At 36.6% G+C, this 7,098-nt stretch overlaps 1 pseudogene; it reads left to right on the forward strand.

The window, feature by feature from the left end:
- Positions 1-2,154, forward strand: part of LOC101301995 — a 4,952-nt pseudogene extending 2,798 nt beyond the window's left edge.
- The last annotated feature ends 4,944 nt before the right edge of the window (positions 2,155-7,098 follow it).

A 7,098-nucleotide genomic window follows, 5' to 3' on the forward strand; every position in this document is an offset into this window, starting at 1 on the left:
CCCAGAGGTAGAGGAGGCCAGAGGAGGAGGCGACGGGGTGGGGCGAGCGGAAGGGGAGGAAGTCGAGGAAGAAGCGGAGCCAGCAGTGGAGGTCTTTACGATTTTTCTTTTGTTATTTTAAGTTTTCTTCTTCTGTAAGGATAGAGTCTCAATCCCAATCCAATTCTTTTCTAGTATAACAAACATCCTATTGGATAGGAGGCAGATATCTTCAAATCCAATCTAGTCAAGTTGGAACAAGACTTGATTAGAAATCCAATCTAGTCCATGGTACCAAACACGGCTAAAAAGAAACCAAAAAGAGGCTTGGATTTCCCTTGGTGGTGTTGTTCTATGCATAACGAGTTCAAATTTTGCTTCCTATCTAATACATAGAATCTGTTACTTGTTGCTAGTGTGTTACTTAGACATTTGAAATGAATTTTAAAAAGCTTAAAAATTTTACTTTCAACAAAAAACAAAAATGTAGGAGCTGAAGCCCTATTTGCTGATGTCGGTCACTTTAGTGTTCGATCCATACAAATTAGTACATGTGTTATTGTTTATTCAGTTGTAATATTGGTATATACTGGACAAGCCTATTTTCTGTGCAAGCATCCTGAGCTTGTTGTTGATACCTTCTTCAAGTCTATACCAGGTAAAATATTGTTTGACTATTTTTTAGTTCATATGTGTGATGTGCTTACGCACACAATATTTATAACACGCCATTTGATTTTTGTATTTCATGATAGTACATTGAAGTTAAGTAGTTCAAGTGGTTATGATTGTGATGCAAGACCTCTGTATTGGCCTATGTTTGTGGTGACTGCATTATCATCAATAATAGCAAGTCAATCCCTAATTTCCGCAACCTTTTCTATTATTCAACAATCTTTATCAATAGGGTGTTTTCCTCGAGTAAAAGTTGTGCACACATCGGCAAAGTATGAAGAACAAGTCTATATACCGGAAATCAACTACATTCTTATGTTGCTTTGCGTACGGGTCATTTTGGGTTTCAGGACAACAACAAAGATTGGAAATGCATTAGGTATATCAATGATCATTATTCTATGCTTTGATATATCAATACTTTTGAGTTTTGTTTCCCTTCTTGTCCTTAGTTTTGATATTGGATTAAGAGATTATGTTAAAGCTGAAACTAATGATATATGAAATAATTTACTAATCATGCAGGTATTGCAGTGGTGTTCGTAATGACACTGACCTCATGTTACCTAGTCTTAATCATGAATTCATGATAATGAAATGGAAAACACACATACTTCTCATCATCTTATATGTTCTTGTTATTAGAAGTTTGGAGCTCGTTTATTTAAGTTCAATATTTTACAAGTTTACCGAAGGTGGATATCTTCCTCTCACCTTTGCCGCGAAATTGATGGTTATCATGTCAGTTTGGAGCTATGTGTATCGAAAAAGTACTACTATGAAATGGAACACAAAATTTCTCCTCAAAATCTAAAGGAAATTGTTGAAACCAATAACCTACATCGTGTGCGTGGCCTTGCCATGTTCTACTCTGAACTTGTTCATGGTATATCACCCATCTTCAGTCATTATGTAGCTAATGTGCCTGTAGTTCACTCAGTCCTTGTTTTTGTCTGCATCAAACAATTACCAATAAGCAAGGTTGTAGTGAGAGAACGCTTTCTTTTCCGCAGAGTAGAGCCTAAGGAGCTCAATGTGTTCCGATGTGTGGTAAGGTACGGGTATACAAATCTCCTAGAAGAGCAAGAACCCTTTGAAGTATTGTTAGTAAAAAAATGAAAAGAGTTTATAAAGGAATTTGTTTCAGTATCCCAACCAACAAGTAAAGGAGAGGTGTCTCAAAAAGGAGAATTGAGTGATGTAAATGTTAACATAGAGAATGAAAGTGATGAGATAAAAGAAGTAAAAATGATAGAGACTGAGATGCAACTTGAGGCCATAGACAAAGCATGGAGTTCAGGAGTTGTCCACTTGGTTGGTGAAAATGATGTCATAGCTGCAGAAGGAGCTGGTATAATGAAAAGATTTTTGTTTGATCATATTTACAATTTTTTAGAGAGAAATCTGAGGCAAGCTGATGAATTGTTTAATATCCCTCATAAGCGCAAGCTAAAAGTGGGCATGACCTATTGTCACACCTCAACTCGAGTAAAGGTCTAAACTCGAGTTAAGGCACGAATCACACTCTAATTACAGACAGTTTATTATCTGTAATTAAAATGAGATAGATATCGTAACATGACGTAAGAAACTACAACCATCGTACCTTTATTTAGATTACAAGTCTTATAAGAAGGCTCACTTATAGTACACATGCTTAAAACATTTACAACCAAACAACAAACAAACTAGAATAACGTTTCTTTTCAAAATGTCCATTCTTTATTCAAGCCTTATTTTACAAAACAAAGCATGAAAGCCTTAATTTATACATAACACTCTCTATGCTTCACAAATACCACCTGCAAGGGGTTTGACGAGGGGTGAGCAACGCTCAGTAGGGCTAGTTAATATATTAATAAAACATCATCAAACATAAGCAAACAAACAAACATGGCATATCAAGAATGCATGGATGCAATATGAACTTAACTCTCTTCCCACACCTCACATCACCCTCAAATAGATTTTCCTATTTTGTTAGTTATCTTGTTATACTCACGGTTTCCAAACCCGAAACCCGATAAGATCGTTTTGTTGATGTTCGCCATCGAAAGGCATACTTTCCCTGAATTTGTGCACGTGTGAGCTAGCCTGGATCTTGGATAACCCATGAGGAAACTCAACTACACAAAAGATTTTTCAATAGAAATATCTCATATCTTCCCAAACACTCGTTCTCATTTTCACCTCCAATCTCACTCATTTCCCACAATATCATGTAATATGATTCAAAATAATAACACATGCTTTCAAATATAGACATATCATAATCAATTCAAAATCTCAATATCATCTACATTTAATTTGAATAGTGCCACACAATTCAATGTCAAACAAACAATCCAATATCAAATAACTCAAGCAATAACCACACAATTCATACACAAGCACAATAAAAGAAAATACCCCATCAAACCCTACTTCGATTTGCACAGCACAAAGTCGAGCTCAAACTTCACTTCTCACACTTGTGGATCACCAAAAACGTCTCCAAAACCTTACCCAAAAGGTAAAGTACATACAAAGAATGGTGAGCTAGAGTTAGTAACTATGTTATAAGTAGGATACAGAGTAAGAAAACTCTACTACTTTACTAAGAAAAAAAATTTAAATAACACTTAAAGCTATTAAAGAGCTACTGAAAAGTAACTAAATCAGCTGCTAGAGAAACTGATTTAAAACTAAGTTCCTATTTCAGCTTTAGTGGTAAAAACAGTGTACGAGATGCTGTCTTTGGCTTCAATTTCCACCCACTAAACTCCAACCAAAATTACTGAACCCAAGCCTGTTTTACAGATGGTATTACAGGCTTTAAATACATAGCTTAAGTTTTGAAAACAAAGCCCTGGATAGGAAGTTACGGTTTTGCAAAGTTGGAGTAAAAATCTGAAAACCCAGAAATTCCAGTTTTTGTTGAGTCTGCTACTGTTTTTGGCAAGTTATTTGACAAACCAAATGTTAACCAAAACCTGTAAAATTGAGCATGCAAAAAGATGGATATATGAGCTTTACAAAAGTACTTTCGAATTTCAAAACAAAGGCCTGAGCTGAAAGATATCCTGCCTCAAATTAGGCAAGAAAATCAGTTTTCTGCAGAATTTTCTAGAAATTTACAGCAAGAATAAGACTTGGTTTTTGGAAGCTTTAATTCGACTTTTGAAGTAACAAAACAAGTTCTAAACCTTCAGAACAGAAAGGAACAGATTTCCAGACCACGAAATCATCTTAAACATAACAAACAAGGAAACAAAAAGACCCAAAATTTACTCTGGACACCCAAACTGAAGAACAAGGTTCTTGAGCAGCAACCTAAAACGATTCCAAAACAAAACAGCATCCTTGATTCAAATTCAGATTCCTATCTATACAAGTCTCAGAATTCGAAATCACCAACCAAAATTAAACAAAGGAATCATATTAAACTCAAAACAAGAAACAAGAATCAAAGCAAACCACAAACAAAACTATGAAACTGAAACTGAAATTGCTAGAAGATGAAATGGGTTTTACCTTAGAAAAATGAATTGAAAAGGTTTCCTCTCTCACAACTCTCCCAAAATCTGTCCTCTCCAGAAACTCTGTGCTAGTTTTGTCGAAGGTTTTAGCAGACTCTCCCGATCCATTCTAATCTACTACAGCCTAGACTCCTAGACCTCCAGCTAGCCCCTACTCCTATAAGCTTAGACTTATACTCTTGAGACACCTCTTGCTTGGTAAGATGGTGGAGCAAAGAATAGCAAAAAGAAAAGGAAGAGAGAGTCTGCAATGTAATGTAGCTCAGGTATTTTTTTTATTATTATTTTTTAAACAAAACAAAAGTAAAATACCCCAAAAACTTGAATTGATAAAGCATAGATTAATACTAAGTAAACTAAATTAGCTACTTCAAGATGTTACACCTATGAACTGCAAAAAGTAGAAAAGATTATTGTTGATAAAGGCTAACATACTTTCCCTAATGCAAATTGGTCATTAGTCTCCATTTTCTAAGTGAGAGATCGTTAGTTTGACTCACAATACTCTAGCTGTTGTCTCTAGGAGGGCTAAGAATTAGTGTCTTAAGACTTGGTGTAGAAGAATGACTATGGAATAGACATGAAGATAATCGAACAAACACACACAAAAGAGAATGAAACAACTAGGTCATTACTGACAAACACAAACAACAAAAGCTCTAAGGAATAAAGTGATTTAAAGAATCTCACTTTGACCCAAACTATGCCAACTATGAAGGTGTCCCTGTACCTTTTACCTAAAACAGTAAAATGGGTACATTTCATACCCTTGTTTAGGGGTTTATTTTGCTCTGTAGGTCATACAATGAAACAATAGATATAAGAATAGTATTACCCAACTAAAAACTCAGAATGTCTTCAACTTCCAAGGAGGCAAGGACTCACTTTTTTTTAATTTTTTTTACCAAGAGACTCCACAAAAGTCGGAGCAAAAAACCTAGAAACAACCAGATCATACAGTTTTTCATGCCCCGTCCGGCGGCGCGTCCATAAGAAAATTCCAAGGTCAACAAATTATGGTGGAGTAAAGACCAAGGCACTCCTGACATCCATGGGTGTAATTGGGATCGTCTTTGCTGTAGAAAAAAAAAATGAAGGAGGTCTATGGTTTTGTGATATTCGAGCTTTTAACCAAGCTATGCTTGCTAAAACTGTTTGGAGACTATTCTGGGGAAACCATCGTTGGTGAGTCATCTTTTAAAAGCAAAATATTTCCTGCATTCCAGCTTTCATGATGCTACATTAGGAACTACTCCTTCTGCAATTTGGCGCGGTTTATTACTCTATTGTGTGGTAAGCAAGTCATTCATAGGGGTACACGCTGGCGCATCGGTAATGGCTCCAATGTGCATATTTAGAAGGACGCATGGATTCCAAGTCCCTCTACATTCAGAGTTGTCTCTAAATTATGGGTTCTTGATTCTTGGACGGTCAACAAATTGATCACTTCCACTAGAGTATGGAACATACATTTAATCCAATCCTTATTCCTTCCTCATGAAGCATAAATGATCCTCTATCTTCCTGTTGGATTGAGAAATGCAGCTGATATGATGATTTGGCATTTCATCGAATCAGGTCAATACACTGTCAAGACAGGTTATTGGGTGGCTTGGTCTTTGCAAACTAGTCCTTCCTCCTCACTGTTAGCATCTGCTTCCTCAAAACTTTGGGAGTTACATGTCCTCCATAAGATCAAATTATTTCTATGGAGAGCGGTGCATTCTTTTCTCCATATTGGTCAGGCGTTAGCAACATGCAAAATTATTCCTGACGCATCATGCTGGGAATGTGGTCACCCCCCTAAAATCGTTATACATGTTTTTGGGATTGTCCTCAGACGAAGAAGGTTTGGAAACACTCTTTTCTCTATCAGGTTCGTAAAGTTTGGAAAGAACCCTCTTTTGCTGATTTATTCACTCATGTTAGTACTGTCGCATTGGAACATGAGCTCGAGACCTTTAGCTACCTTCTTTGGTGGCTCTGGTGTAATCGTAATCTCTATCGACATGGAGAAAACATTCTAAGTCCCCTCGATCTAGTGTCAGCAACATGAGAGTGGTCCTGCAATTTATCATGGCCAGCCATGCCACCTGTCTCCCTTTTCTCCTGGCACTTCTAACACAGATGTTTCAACTCCATCACATTAGTCTCCTCCTTCATCAGGTCTCAAATTAAACTTTGGTGGAGCTATTGACAATAAACATGGTAATAGTGGTTTGTGAGATGTTTTCCAGGACCATAGAAGGTAGCTACGAGGTGCTTTGGCAATCCCTTTAGTAGGTACATGATCACCACGAGCAGTTGAAACTTTAGCCCTATTACATGACCTTACTTTTGCGTTAACTGCTGGATTTTCCCATATGAAAATTGAAGGTGATGCACTGACAGTCATCAATACTCTACATGATGGACAACCTGATTTTACTCCACAGGGCCACCTTTTGGACCATATTAGATGTTTACTACCATTCTCAGTTTGTTCATGGTAGTTTGTCAAGCGTGATTGCAATGCGGTCACACATCGCTTGGCAAAGGAAGCCTTTGCTTCGAGTCTCCCCTTCTTTTGTTTTGAGGCAGGACCTTCCTGGGTTCACACTTGTATCAAGTAGGGTTGAGACTTGAAAACCAAAAACAAAGCAAAAAACCGTACCAAAGCCAAACCAGAACCGAAAAAATCGAGGTAAAAAAAATGCACCAAACCGTAAAAAAAAAACCGAAAAACCGAAAGGTTCGGTGTGGTTTTAGTTTTGATGTTTGGAAACCAAAACCGAACCGAAAAATCGATTATATATATTTTGTAAGTGAATTATATATATAAATTTAATATATAGAAAATTATATGTAAAAAATTAGACGTCAATGTTGTTATATTTTACTGTCGTTATAATAAATTGCTTATTAAGTATTTAACCGGTAGCTTTTT

This window comes from Fragaria vesca, linkage group LG6 (assembly GCF_000184155.1).
Source record: "Fragaria vesca subsp. vesca linkage group LG6, FraVesHawaii_1.0, whole genome shotgun sequence".
Taxonomy (NCBI): domain Eukaryota; kingdom Viridiplantae; phylum Streptophyta; class Magnoliopsida; order Rosales; family Rosaceae; genus Fragaria; species Fragaria vesca.